We start from the raw sequence: 14,579 nt of genomic DNA, 5'->3' as shown, positions 1-14,579 counted from the left end.
AATTAACAAGGGGCGGGCGGGTTGCTTATATATTTCATGATTAAACTATTCTATTACTTCTTAATATTTAAGTTATAAACCTGTTTTTTCATTAATGCCAAAACCATAAAATTAAGAAATTGCAAGATTTCTCATAGCTGTTTGCCACAAATTTTGTTGCTGTATGAGAGCTTTCTGTTGATGAGGTGAGCTATTTCACTCTGTGAAGTTACAACTAAATTCTCTTCCCCTGGCGCAGTTTTGAGCAAGCCAGTGATGTGATCGGACTTGTGTCACTCAGCTTCTCTTATAAAACCCATGAGGATTTTCTTTTTTTTGTTTAAAACGGATTTAGGACAAGTATTGCACATTCATGGAACAAGAAAAACACTTGTTACCATGAAGCAACAAACTCTTCCACCTTTCAACATTAGGACTAAGAAAAGTAACACGATGAAAAGCTCCCTGAAAGCTGAGAATACATACCTATGCTTTGTGAAACACAGACAAACTTCACATCTCTAATATCAGGGACGCTGGATCTCTGTCTTTTTTGCTTTAGTTCTCCATGGGGGGTTGGAAAATCATGACAGGAAAATGCTGTAACAAGACCTGTTTGCAACATGGTCAGAAGAGAATAGATTCTCTCTTCTCTAACACTAAATCTTCTCTTCCCCCAAATCATAACCCTAATCAAAATATTGGACTGACAGCTTTCACAAAGAAGGAAGAACAGATGCACAATAATGAATTTCTAATCTCCTAGGAAGCACAACACGACTGAAGAAAGCCAAAAACAGAAAGTCAGGCCATCAAGGTATCAGCAGAGATGATTATTGTTCACATTCACAGCAATCTTTCCCCAGATTCTGTAAAGGACTGAAGTTAATGGAACATAAGCAATGGCATATAAAATTAAAAATAAGTGAGAAAGGGTTTAATGACTTGCAGGCCAACACAAAAGCATAATTTGAGGAAACTTATTTTTCTTCCCTCAAAATTAGATTTCCTAGAGAGACTTTATTTTTGTAATGTTTCTAAATCCGTCTCAACTTTGACGCTCTAATTTTTCACGCTCATCAAAAACCTTCCATAACATGAACCACCTCCAGGCAGATACAGGAAGGGATATACTGGCCTTTTACTCTTTCCTTCTCTGAGAACTGTCACTTTTCCATGAAGATGAGAATGCAATTACACCATTGTCATTTTCTAATTAACATTATGGCGTCTAAGGCTCTTATTAATCAGGCTGATACAGGAATGCTCAGAGAAAGGAAATAATTGCAACCTCTACAGTACATAATAAACCATAATATGATCCTAAGTTCCTACTTCAAATCAGCAGAAAAGCTTTGGCATTGACTTAAAAAGAAAGTATAATAAATTGAAAAGCCCTCTCACTCCATTAGTTCATCTAAACAAAATATGCTAAATTAAGATTGTGTATTAACTGTTCTTCTGAATTCAACATTTATTTCAAACTGCAACAACATCCACGAACCAGCACAAATAATGCAATAATTGTTTACATGATATTTTAATAGAGAAAGCCAAGGTATTAACAGCCTTTTGTGATAGTAAGGATTTAATGCGGTTCGTTTTAAGAACTATTTTTTTGTGATAAAATAAAAGCATAAATAAAAAATGCCTCACAAATAAACCACTGAAGAGATTCCAGCTCCCCACCCCAAAGCATTCTTGCTCTGGAGTCAGACAGCATTTTACAGGGAAGATACAGAGCTTCCCTTTGAGTAAAAAGGAAAGAATGCCAATAATTAGCCACCCAGGAGGCATTTGTTTCACAATATTTTTGTTACTCCATGGCTTCCATTGTGATAGGATTTGTGAAGACTTACAAGCAGGCTTGGAATATAGCTTCTAATTCAACAATGCTGGCTTGCCATAAGTAACCCTCATTTGTTTGTCAGAAATCATCAAGGTCATTATGTTTTCCTCGACACTTTCAATGGCCAGCTAGGATTTTATTTGTGGCGCACTCCAGAAATTTGAGCTAAAAACAACAGCAATTATATAATGCTGTTCTCACTTCCATTTAAAAGGACAAAATTTGTTATTGTTTTAAAAAGCAGAATAGAATTACTTATTGCCTGCTTAATATTGGGAGATACAAGTAACTCAGTAAAATGCTAATTCTGAAAGCTGATTTTAAAAAGACCTAAATATCATAACCTCATATGTAAAAATCTCATGAGAGAGAACTCGCTTGGATTTTATCGAAAGACACTGGAAAAAGTAAATTACAGAACTACAGGAATAGATGAAATGAGAGATGAATAGTGGTGCTTTCTTTCTGGAACGCTGAAAAAAAAATTTCTCATAACCAAAACAAATAGAAAGTTCCCTGAAAGGAATATTATCAGTACGTTTTTATTGTATTCAGGATCACAGTCTGGAAACAGAAAACACTGACATCAAAGCATGAGAAAGCCAAGTCATAGTCTACTGCAAAAACTATGGTACAATTTTCATATAAAAGTTTATGTTTCTAAAACAGGACAGGATTTTTATTTAAATAAAGAAAACCTAGCCCTTTTGTTAATGTTCTCAACGGGAAAGGCAGAGACAGAGCAGGTAAGACAACCACGCTGATCTGTCCTCAATTAAGTAGGTGCTTCCTCCACAGCAGGTGTATTACTGGGACAATGCAAAACTGCCACAGGAAGTTTCTTGCCTTTTTTCTCAGCGTGTTTCAATGTGAAAGCACCAGCAGATATATACATATACATACATGTGGGTGTATTTATATTTAAGCTTATTGATTTTGCTGAATTGTCTATACAATATTCAAATAATTTAGTATATGAATGTTCTGAAATAAATCATATCTTGGTTTTGCAAAATTTCAAATCTCTAATTCTATTAAAAAATTAAAGCACTGCAACACATTTTTGAAGAATCCTTCACATAATCCAAAATTTTCAATTATATTTGCTAGAACATTTCAAAAATGCTTACCTGCCCCAGAACAAGTATTTTGATTTTTCTGAAATCAGTACACTTAAAAACTACACTCAACTGTAAAACTCCATACTTAGAACTTTAAGAGGATCGAATGCATCATTCCTCAAACTTTTACTACACTTTCTCTACTACTTAATCTGTAATGCAAATGCACACATAGCATTAGAATAGAAAATAAAGTGAAAAGTAAAAACACATGAAATTATCCTAACAAAAATTTTATTTTAATCAGTAGACACTAAATTTTACTCATCAAATCCACAGCTAACTGAAGTGGTAAAAATAGCTGAGTCACAATTAGGAAGTCAACCACACTTCTGCAACTCCTGCTAGTCTCCTCAAGTACACACCTTCCATTCTTGTGCCTAGAACAATTAAGGCAAAGAATAAATTAATTCCTCACACTGGGCCAGGGACTGCAGTCCCCATCTATTTGATATGATGACCTAAGCAGGTCTGATTTACAGCAATCATCACCTTTTAGGGGGGAACTTATTCGCTATGACGATTGCAGCCACTGACCTAACCACACAATGAAAGTACCATTTAGAACAAAAGTCACTATCACTTGGAAGAAAAGTGCTTTAAATAACACATATCTGTCTCCAGTCATTTCCAGATGATAACATCCCCACACATTCTCAAATAAAGATGTTATTGCACTTTAAACAAAGCAAGGCTTTGACATCCACCAAATTAATTACTCAAAAAAAACAGACCACCAAAAAGAGGCAAAGAACTCCAGAACTGGTATAGGCTCCAGAGAGAGAACTAGTAGAAAGAAATATTCTCCTATCTATATATCTAATGTAAATGCAGTTGAATATTTGAAAAAGGATTTGTCCATTATTCTAGTTTTAATCTACATACACTTCCAATCATCATCAAAATGATCTTTGTAACCACACATCTAGATCAATCTTACAGTTTATTTCTTTTTAAAAACAACATTAACATAAGTCTCTAAGCAAAGCCAGAATTCTGCACACAGAGAATCTAATTCTCCCTTCACCTTAAGGCACCTTCCCAGTTCTCAACAAGTAGTAGCACCTCAACAGAGTAAGAAGACAATGGAAAGAATCAGTTTTAATAGAGTACATTACTATTATACTGTGTATCTATCAATTTAGGAAGAGATGACACAAAAAACTGCCAAATGCCAACACTTCAGATGTATATACTAACCTTTCTTCCAAGCAGTGGAAGTTATACTAAAGTATGCTTCTAAATTCCCACTCCACACCCTCATTATTGAAAGAAAACAACTCATAATTCAAAATTAATTATGCTTTAATTTGAAAAAGCTCCACTCAAAAACAAGCAAAAAAGTTATGTTTTATATATGTGAGTTAGACAGAAATCTCACAAACTCATTCACCTTAAACAGACAGAAAACTTAGACTTTCCAGATTTTTCTCAACAACATAATGAATTCGGGCAAATCAAATTCTCCACAGTAATACTACATGGAATTCCCAAATAAATTATTAGTCATTCCTCCGAAGTCATACAGACTTGCTGGGTTTGACCTGAAGAGCTGTGTATCTGGCTTGGAAGCCACACTCCATGCACTTCTGTCCTGCAAACCAGACTGTCTCGATAGAAAGGTGGCAGCTGGCAAGACTGGAGGGTCACGGCTTTGCTCAGGCTCAGAGGAGATCCATGTATGGCCTTGTCTCATGTCCCCACACCTGCTGGCTGGCGTGGGAGATGGCTGACGTGAAAACTGAACCTGGCTTGGGACAGTTCAGAGAGAGAGCATGAACCTCAGTTCTGACACATCTGGAAAGTTGAGTCATGAAAGAAATTTATAATTAACTGGGGAGGAAAGGGGAAGCAAAAGAAGAAAGCAAATAATGATCAGAAACGCAGAAGGAAAGAGCAACCCTAAGATAGGGTACACTGTTAGGATTACAGACTGTGGGCTTAAGAAAACTTAAAATTGATTTTGTTAACTAAACGTGAGTCGTCATCTGGTTAAGAGTGAACAGTGCCAGGAGTACAGAAATCATGTTAATTTTCAACAAGCATTGGCACTTCAAGAATAGCAACAATTAATTGTGAGCAGATATTTGGGTCTAAGAAACGGATCTAAACAAGTCTGTCTGGGAAAGCTTAACTCACAGCGCTAGTAGGAGAAAAGACAATGAGCTGAGCCATTTGGAGCATGGCTCTACCACTTGGCTTAGGAGAAAAGTACAGGTCATATCTTTTCATTCCATTGCAGTTAGAAAATGCAGCTTAAAAGCTACACATAAAATTAAAAAGTGGATCTCAGTGTGAGGAAAGAGGAAAACAAAAAGCCTTTAAGTAGCTGATCAGCATGAACCATACTTACAGAACTCTCCTGGAGATCACCATTTTCTATCTTCTGAGATTATATAATAAATATTCATCAGTGTGTCACTAACAACATCACATTTATCCGAAAAGATAAACCCAATAATGATCAGAACACATTCAAAAGACACAAGCAATTTTATAGCTCAGGTAGAAAAAAGTGCATCTTTGGCACTTGTTGAACAGGGTTTTCTAAATTTTTCGTAAAGTTTCAAGGCTGCAGAATTCCCATGGTGACGTGGAAAACTAGTTTAAAACCTGTCCACAGGCATCTACTTTTATAACTACTGAATCACTGGACTGTTACGGAATTTCTGTTGAAAGTTCTGCTCTCATCACATCCCAGCAGGGTTTGTGTGAGATTCAACAGAATTCCAATCTCGATAGAAGAGCTGAAGTTAATTCAGTAGCATTTGATTCCTATGCTATGACTTTTCACGTAAATCTTCTGAAGATATTTTAAAGTACTGACAACACAGGCATAAGTTGAAATAATACTGTTTGAGGATTTGCTTCTTTAAATTTTATTTAAATAAGGTTCCATGTAGTCTTCTAGAAATTTTAGCCAACCTTTTTCGCTTATCAAAATGTGACCTCTGAAATGAAATATTTACAAAACAGAAGATTATTCTGTTAACACCAGCAGAAGCTACAGACTTGCCAAATCCTTTTCCCCAATACAGCCCACCACAGTTCTGGAGTGGGGTATGATACCAGGAGAAAGAGAGGCATATAACTGTCAGGAGTGCCACTGGGGTGGGAGGAAGGAATCGCTCACCCTTGAATGAGCGCAGAGCCCCGTAAGGGAAACTGCAGTCCCCCTGGCCCAAACAGAAAGGAAACATCTGAATAACCAGACAGCCTTTTTCCCCACCAGCGAAATTGTCCTTCGAGGTAGGATTCATGAAAAAGACTTCATGAACTGGAAAAACAACTGGAAAGGAAGGGGTAGATTTACGTACTGCAGTACAAGAAGACACTCTTTCATGGGTGTACCAGAAGACAGAAGGATACCCACAGGAGGCAAAGGGCCACCTCATGCCACCAGTGAATGCTGACATGCAGTCATGCTGCAGCATTCACAGAAATCATTTGAGAACATGTCACACTCAAATTTCAAATAAAAAAGTGGACATGGAAAATGAAGTGAAAATAAGTTTAGGTCAAGATAAAAAGGAATCATACTAATTTTTCATTGTTTCATGCGTTTTCATATATAAGAGAAATACAAGCTTCGGCAAAGGGCTTTGCGCTGCTGGAGCAGTCAATTCTTGCATTGCATATCACGGATTTACAACCTTAGAGCTCTGGCAAGGGTGTTTCACATCCCACCAGATAAGAGCTGTGAACTTCACGTCAGGGAGATTACACATCACTACACATCACTTCCAAACCTTGAGGTAATTTCATAAATACATGGAGAATTTAGCATGTCTGAAAATACAGTAATTATTCCTAAACAGTGATACCTGTACAGATATATATCCATTAGTAAAATCTGCAGTTTTCCCTGACATGATAGATTTCTTCAGTTTCTTCTCAACATAGCAAGCAGAAGAAAAGACTTTTAAATTTTCACAGTGCATGGCAGAAAGAGATAGTTGTGAAATAGGTTTCAGCACTGAAAATTTGATGTCTCATGCAGAGATACCAGAAAACAAAGACAGGAATCAATTAAATTATTTAATTAATAGCAATTTGTTCTACAACAGTTTAAAATATGGATGAGACACCAATTATGCAGCTGCTAAACAGAACAACTCATTAAATAATTTAACTGGATTACTAATTTTCTAGTTTTGATGTAATTTACTTGTGTGACATAAGTCTGTGATTTATACTCAAGGCAGAAACTCACTTTGTGATTTGGTTGCATTTTTCTAAAATGATTAGGTTGTTTCTAGATGTGTTTTATAAACACTCAGCTTATGATTACTTTCAAGTACTAGGAAAGGCAAACTGACTATAGAACTCACATAAGAGGGGATCAATATGCATGCTGCTTTCAAATACTTCTTGGAAAAAAACCCCAGGAAGGTTTGAAGTGGGATGTGCCCGTACTGCAATTCTATTATACAGGGACAAGAAAACATAAGACAACCTCTCATTCATGCAGGACAAATAGCTGTGCCAAAAGCACAAATTACACCTAATTACAGGGTATAACTCTGTCATCTTTCTTTTTATAACCTAGCCGTTTACACACTTTGATTTTTGACTTCCATTTGGGTTTATTAACATCAAAGCTTTGTCATCACTTATCTGTTTCTACAGACTTTTTTACCTGAGGCAATAAATAAAAACTTCTTTGCATTTCAGCTTTTCAGATGGAAGGAAGGTTTAGTCTACATTGTTCTTATGATGTTTCATGCTTATTAAACTTTTGAATGTTGTTGTAAAGTTTATTGCTCTTGGCATACCAATCGTAAATGTACTGTAATTAAACCTACTTTCATTGCATATGAATGCATTAGCACTATCCTATGATAAATTTTATTCTTACTGTTAAGGCTATTTTTCATGTAATTACACTGCCTTGTGTAAAAGTGTAATGGACAATTTAGCCTAATGCATTGTTTAGCTTTTTGTCAAACATAAACCAGCAATGAATTTTAAATTAAGCTATACCGGTCTTCTGTATATACAGATTACAGCAAAAAAGCACATAGATGACCACCCTTGAAGAAATGGAGAAAGTAAAGTTAGTGCTAGAAGGCTAAACTAATTTTGACGGTCATGTTGAAGAGATCCCTCTCAAATTCAAATCAGAGAAAGATGAGGGACAGACTTTTGCCTGAAAGCTGTGATTATACAAACAAAAATATATTGCCCAAAACTAATCTGAAGATATCAATTGCTAGAATTTGAATTCTTACTACAGTATTAAAAAGGTATTTTGAAATAGTAATTTTCAAAATGTCTCTTGAATCAAATATATTATGTTTGAATCAAGAGAAAACTTTATCAGTTTGGCCAATATGAATAAGAATCTTCCTGAAAGAAAGAAGATTTCTGAAGTTTGGAACTAAAGTTTCTAACTTCCCCCCCTCCCTGTTATAACAAAGAAAAGGTTTCCTCACTTTCCTTCTCAAAGAAGATGAATTCAAGCAGGGGGCTGTTTAAATGTAACTGCTGATGTTATCTTGCCTCAACTTGAATAATTTTGTTCCAGGCAGTCATTCAGTCAGAAACTTTTAGAAAAAATACAGGTTAAGGAAACAATTTTTTTAAAAAAATGCATTTCCACCTTATTCTCAAAAGTGGGGAAAAACTACAGCTACACGTCGCTAGCTCTCAAAAGCCTAAAACAAAAATTCAAAGCCTTCTCATGCAATCTGTTTTATTACTTAATTAAACTGACATTTAGAAAGGTTTTTCCATTATCTCCTTTGAGTCCTTCTTGGTTGAGTTCAGACCCTTTTTACTTATCATGGTCACCACTGACACGAGAGATTAGTCCTTTATTTCTTCTACAACAGCCTTTTACATATTAGAAAAGCACACTCTACGATGTCTTCTCTTCTACAGGCTAAACAGACGAAAACGGTTTACTCTTCCTCCAAGGGATGCTTCCTACGCTTTTGAACACCTGAGATGCCTCTGTTCAGCCTCCAAGGGGTCCAAGTCTTCCTTGAAATGTGACTCACTAAGTGGAATACAGTGTTCCAGCAGAGACTTTGATAATGCTCAATTAAGAACAACGTTGACTTTGCTCATTTTAATGGCTACACTTCTATCTGTACATGCCAGTGGAAGGGTAACCTTCTCATATAGTATAGTGCTATCAAATAAAAAAAATTCAAATCCTTTTCCGAATGATTGCTAAGATTTATTCATGAATATGAACCACATCTTCACATCTCCACTGATTTTCACCTACTGGTTTGCAGATTATTTTTCCAGTTTTGCAAGACCATTCTGAAGTGTGATGTTGTTCTCCAGCACAGTCCCTTCTCAGTTTTGTGTCATCTGCAGAATGACTCCAGTTACTTCTCTATTTTATTATTCAGTTCATGAGGTAAAAAACAGAAAGAACCACCAGACTCCAGGCAGGTCTCTAAAGAAAACCTGCTCAATACCTTTTCACTTGGAGAGCAATTCATTGAAAATTAATCAATCGTAATATTAATCCAATCAATTTTGCACTTACTGTACACTAGTTTCTCCTAGATTCCATTTCTCTGTGTTATTTATGAAAATGTCGCAAAAAACCAGTCTTATTAAAGCCTTTAAATAAAATCAGAATACATGACAGCTACTACTTTGTTTCGATTCACAGGTTCAACTGTTTTATCAGAGAGAAATTAAACTAGTTTGACATTATTTATTCCTGCCTATGCTGGCAATTATTAACCTCTTCATTACCTTGCAGATAAATAAAAACAGTTTAACAAACTTATCTGGGGGGGAAGTCGATATTAAGATGACTGCAATCTCCCTCCTTGACTCCTCCCTTGACAACTGGTACATTTATCCTTTTCAGTCGTCCAGTATTTAATGCATCCTGCACGATTTCTCAAAGATAAGGCTGCTATTAGAAGACTTATGAGGTGATCTGGTTAACTCAAGTAGCAAATGTTGGCAGCCCTGCCCCCAGATGAGTTAATATGGCTTTATCCTTCCTTCTCGTATTTCCTATCTAGGCAGCAACTGGGAAAAATCTTAAGAAGGGGAATTTGGAAGCCAGAACTTTCCCAAGGAGCAGTGCATTTGCCTCCATACCCCCAATAAACCCACTGTAAAAATACTGCATTACTCTGAAGTCATGTAAATACAGTAAGTTCCTTGTGTTTTGTCATGTTTCTCACCTGCACGTATATTCTTAATGACTTTTTTCCACTTAAGTTTCTTCTGAAAACCATAAACTGGTGAGGTAAATCCAAGAGGATTATAAACACCTGCATCACTTTTCCACATAAATTCCAGCAGCATAGAAGTCAGCTATCAGGGGCATTTGGATATAGGCAATTCTGGTAGGAGCATAGCAAGATCTGAACTTCGCTTCTACTTAGAAGGTGCTAATACATATAGACACCTTCTGCCTTTTCTATCACATCTTACTGTATTTTTCTAATCAAAAACTCAGACAACAATTTTCACTTCAGTTTTAGTCAAGTGTTTCATTTCAACATTTTAAATATCTAACACCAGCCTCTTCATTGTCTTCAGATAGGAGGATCTTTAAATACTTGTCATAAAGCTCAATTTGCTTGACTTCTAGCATGTCTCACTATCCCCTCTGACCTTCCACGTAGTCAAGCTCCTGTTCTAGTCTTCTGTTTTTTCAGGTGCTTATATTTTCCCTTATGTTTGGAATCCTTCCATGAAGTTTTCTCTTTCTTGTTTGGTACTAAATTTCTGCACTTCCTCCATAACCAAGCTCCTATGCTCTTAAATTAATTCTTTATTTAATTTCTCAAAGTTTGTGTTTGAATTAGAAAATAAATCAAACCAAAACTCTTGTGCATTTTTTAAGATTTTATTATTATTTTCCATTCAAACTTATTTTTACATCTATATACTGTTAGTCAAGCTTCTAAAATGTCCTCACTGACCAAGATCTAGTCTACAATTAGCGTATTCCTTTGTGGGCACACAGCTATCTTGTGAAAAAACGTGGCAGCTGTTACACCCAGGAACACACAGCCTTTACCATTATTATTAGCATTTGTTTGCGAGTTTATAATTGGGGAAGATGATTCTATCATGATTTCTGTTAGTACCCCTTTCTCAACGGGATATTTCCATTCAAATCCAAATCAAAATTTAAGGGTCCAAAGCACACTTTCTAATGTTAGAGGTGATGAGCTGAGCTATTACTATGATCAGGAGAACAAAGAAGGTATTGAAAGAGAAATATATTACAGTAGTTTGGCTTCCTTGGCCTAGCAAAACATAAGCTAAAAGAGACAAAATTGTTCCATATAAAAATGGGAAGTAGTGAGGGAAAGGTATCGATTATTAATGAGAACGATTATAGTTTTAAAAAATGTTTATGTGAGGGCAAATCACCGACCAGAAATAAAGGTAGCTTAAGAATAAGACTGTCCCAAACAACATGAAATTCTGGAACAGTCTTCAAATTAAAAGATTAGAAAAACAAAAGCTACAAGCCATAATGACTTAAAATTGAGGTTGAGCAATTTGTGACTTGAATTATATATGATATACTTACCTGCTACAGAAGGGTTTTAAGGTTTGAGGCCCAAAAGGACTCTACTCAGCTTGGAGGTTCTTAAAGACCTACTGATTTTTCGGAATTGTTTTACTTGTCTGCCATTCCCTTTCCTTTTCCCCAGTTTGTGCCTCATTCACAAAATATGAATTCACTGTGTACCATTGGCATCTCTTTCTTTACCTGATCTAGTAGCTCTAGTTCTATTTTCTTGACTCTATGCTTTGGCCTATGGATATTGCGGGTCTCTGTTTTGAAACTGATACAGTGCCCTTTCATTAAGATCACAGACATCCACTCTGCAAACAGATGTTTCAGCTAAAGGAGGCTATTTTCCTTCCCTCTTTTCCACTGATCGTTACCATTTTAATCACCAGTGATACGCTCTAATGTAGCCAACTTTGGCTGAAGCAGCATGGGGAATGCTCACGCAGTTTGGCTGTGGGGAGAGCAATCCCCAGCTGATGAATGGTGAAAAAATCATTAGAAGTGGTCACATTTCCAACAACCTTAGTACAGAAGAGAAAGTCTGCCAATGAAGTAAATCTTACTTAAATCTATTGCTTCTATATTTTCCTTGCTTTTTGCCATTTGCGTCGTACTCGCATGTCTTCCTTCACAGCTATATTTTAATTTGTTTTACTTCTTCCAGCGTACAAAGACCAGGCAAAGAAATTTCTGTGTCTTTCTCTCAAACTTTCAACTTAATTGTTGCTCTTAGTTTATATTGGACCTTCTGCCCCAGAATCCAGAAGCAATTTGCCTCAGGCATTTAGTTGGGACACATCCACCAAAAAGTCATCTTCCTTCAACTGCTTTCCAATAACTGAGGAGCCCCAAACCTTCATTATTACCACCAATGCTGATTTTGTTGCATCTTTACCTTCCTTCTTTAAGATGTAGAAAGAGGACAGAAAGTCACCAGAACATCTGCCTCTGACCATTGTCCCCAACTTGCACTAGACTTGCTTCATCACTTCAGCAGAAATTTGGCACTGTCATCTGTCACCGCAAAGTTGACTAAGAGACTTCCACCCCACACACATAGTACAACGCGTTTTTCCATCTTGTGTCCACATACACTATTCTCATTCTGCACAAACACTACACCTTTTTGATTTTAAGATTTACATCCATTCACTTCTTCATATCTTGTATTGAAAAGTTTCCTGGCCAGGATCTCACATTTTGATTCAGGGCTTATCACAGATATTTTCTGAACATTATAAATTTAAGATTTCCTGCCGATGCAAATTAAACTAGAAAAATCCTGACTGGGAGTATGGATATCATGTTGCCTTCACACATAAGCTCATGAAACCACAACTACTTGAGTTTAATTTTGGAACTCAAAAAAAAAAAAAAAGCAGCAGATAAGGTTCAAAGATGAGCTAGAAGAATGATTTAATCTTGTAAAACACATCTAGAACTCAATCTATTTCTCCCATCTTAAAAAGATCAGAGAGCAACTTATTTTAGTGTTGTTCTTACCTAGAAAAATATTAAAGGTTCTTTGTTTTTACATGTATAATCTACAGGCATAACAAAAGGAAGATGCAGGCTTCAGATTGGGAGGGCAGCATGAACAACAGTAAACAGGTGAACCGACGATATCTGTAAGAGCAATGAAGATGGCTTTCTCAGGCTCTACAACAAGCAAGTAGAAAAAGACAAGGTGCTTAAGATGGCAACACACACCTTGCTCAGTTCTTGCAGAAATAATTTAAGCCGGGTAACAATGGAAAAGACCATCACTGGAACTGGTTAAAGTGCTAAAATACCTATACATCTAGAAGGCCATTGCACACTAGGTGCCCTGGACCTGAAACATAAGCTTCACACACACGAGCCAATCACTGTACATACGTCGATGTTAGGTGCCTAAAGGCTGAACACACACAGGAACCACACCAGGCAGCTGCCTTATGCCATGAACTACCCTACCTGGGAGTATGCCTCTCTCCCTTGCACAGTGTACACGAGACTTTTTCAAGCCTGTGTTTTCTCAAATCTGACAAAGCAGAGTGCTTATGTATGTGAAAACTATTAACAAAATATAGAGCCAACTGATGAGCCCTCAGGAACCAAAGGCATGGGCCCAACCTGGGGTCAGAACTGCTTGTAAGAATAAAATGCAACACAATCTCTATTACAACTAACATGTATGTAACTTTGAAAGAAACATGTAATAATTTCGCTTTCTTATTATATAACTCATAGTTATCTTATTCTCTGTGTGCACATGCACAAACACAAGCACACTTACACGAAGCACTATAGATAAACAGCTGTACACAGCATTCTGTTAACTGGAAAATGACAGCACTGGTATAAACAGGCAGGTTATGAGGTACAGTGTTAAGTATTTTGGTGTGTAGGTATTTTTAATAGAATAGAATTTTTTTCCGTATGATGGAACAGAAAACTGATACTTAAAAATATCTACTTGCCTTCTAACTACCCCTTGAAACAAAGCAGTAAAATTCTATTAGAAATAAAAATTGTAGAATAATGTGCAGAAAGAGAGAGGTTATATTGATAGTATTTCTTTATGACTGACATTTGGCAAAAGAGCACTTGAATTTTAAATGGACTCCATATATATTGCTTTGGCATACGTAGACAAGCAAATTGCACAAGTTTTTTCACCCTTTTGTTCAAGGGAACCAGCAATTTCTTACTCCCAGATGATTTGTGTTTGAGAGTATTTCAAGCTTAGAACAGCAACACACCTCCAAGCACCAGCAAACACACAGTTCCACAGAAACCACAAACCTGGAAATTTCCCTGTATAGTTTATCTGTATTGCCTTCTCTACTTCACTGTAGGAACAGGCAACTTTTGTATTTTAACTGCTACAAAACTACTATAATCTTACATCCCAAACTATAGACTTACATATCATTTTTTCCAAAGACGCATACACTAAAAATATCAAATGTGCAAGAAAATATATTTGAAACATTATTTTTGTTAAGTCATCTGTTCAGAACAGATGAGGGTCTTAGAAAACAACCGCAGTAACAATGACAGGCTAAATGTACTTAAGGACCATAAAACATTAAATGAAGACACTAAACCATATTTTCTTTCTTTGACT

General features: G+C 36.3%; 1 protein-coding gene across 1 annotated transcript in view; it reads right to left on the bottom strand.

Annotated features, from left to right (window-relative positions):
- The window catches only part of MICU2 (mitochondrial calcium uptake 2), a 147,250-nt gene that overhangs the window by 102,247 nt on the left and 30,424 nt on the right, over positions 1-14,579 (bottom strand). The window lies entirely within an intron of this gene.

Source organism: Numenius arquata, chromosome 1, assembly GCF_964106895.1.
Source record: "Numenius arquata chromosome 1, bNumArq3.hap1.1, whole genome shotgun sequence".
In the NCBI taxonomy this organism is placed as follows: Eukaryota; Metazoa; Chordata; class Aves; order Charadriiformes; family Scolopacidae; genus Numenius; species Numenius arquata.
The sequence above is the reverse complement of the archived record's forward strand: the minus strand, read 5'-3'. Positions and strand labels throughout refer to the sequence as shown.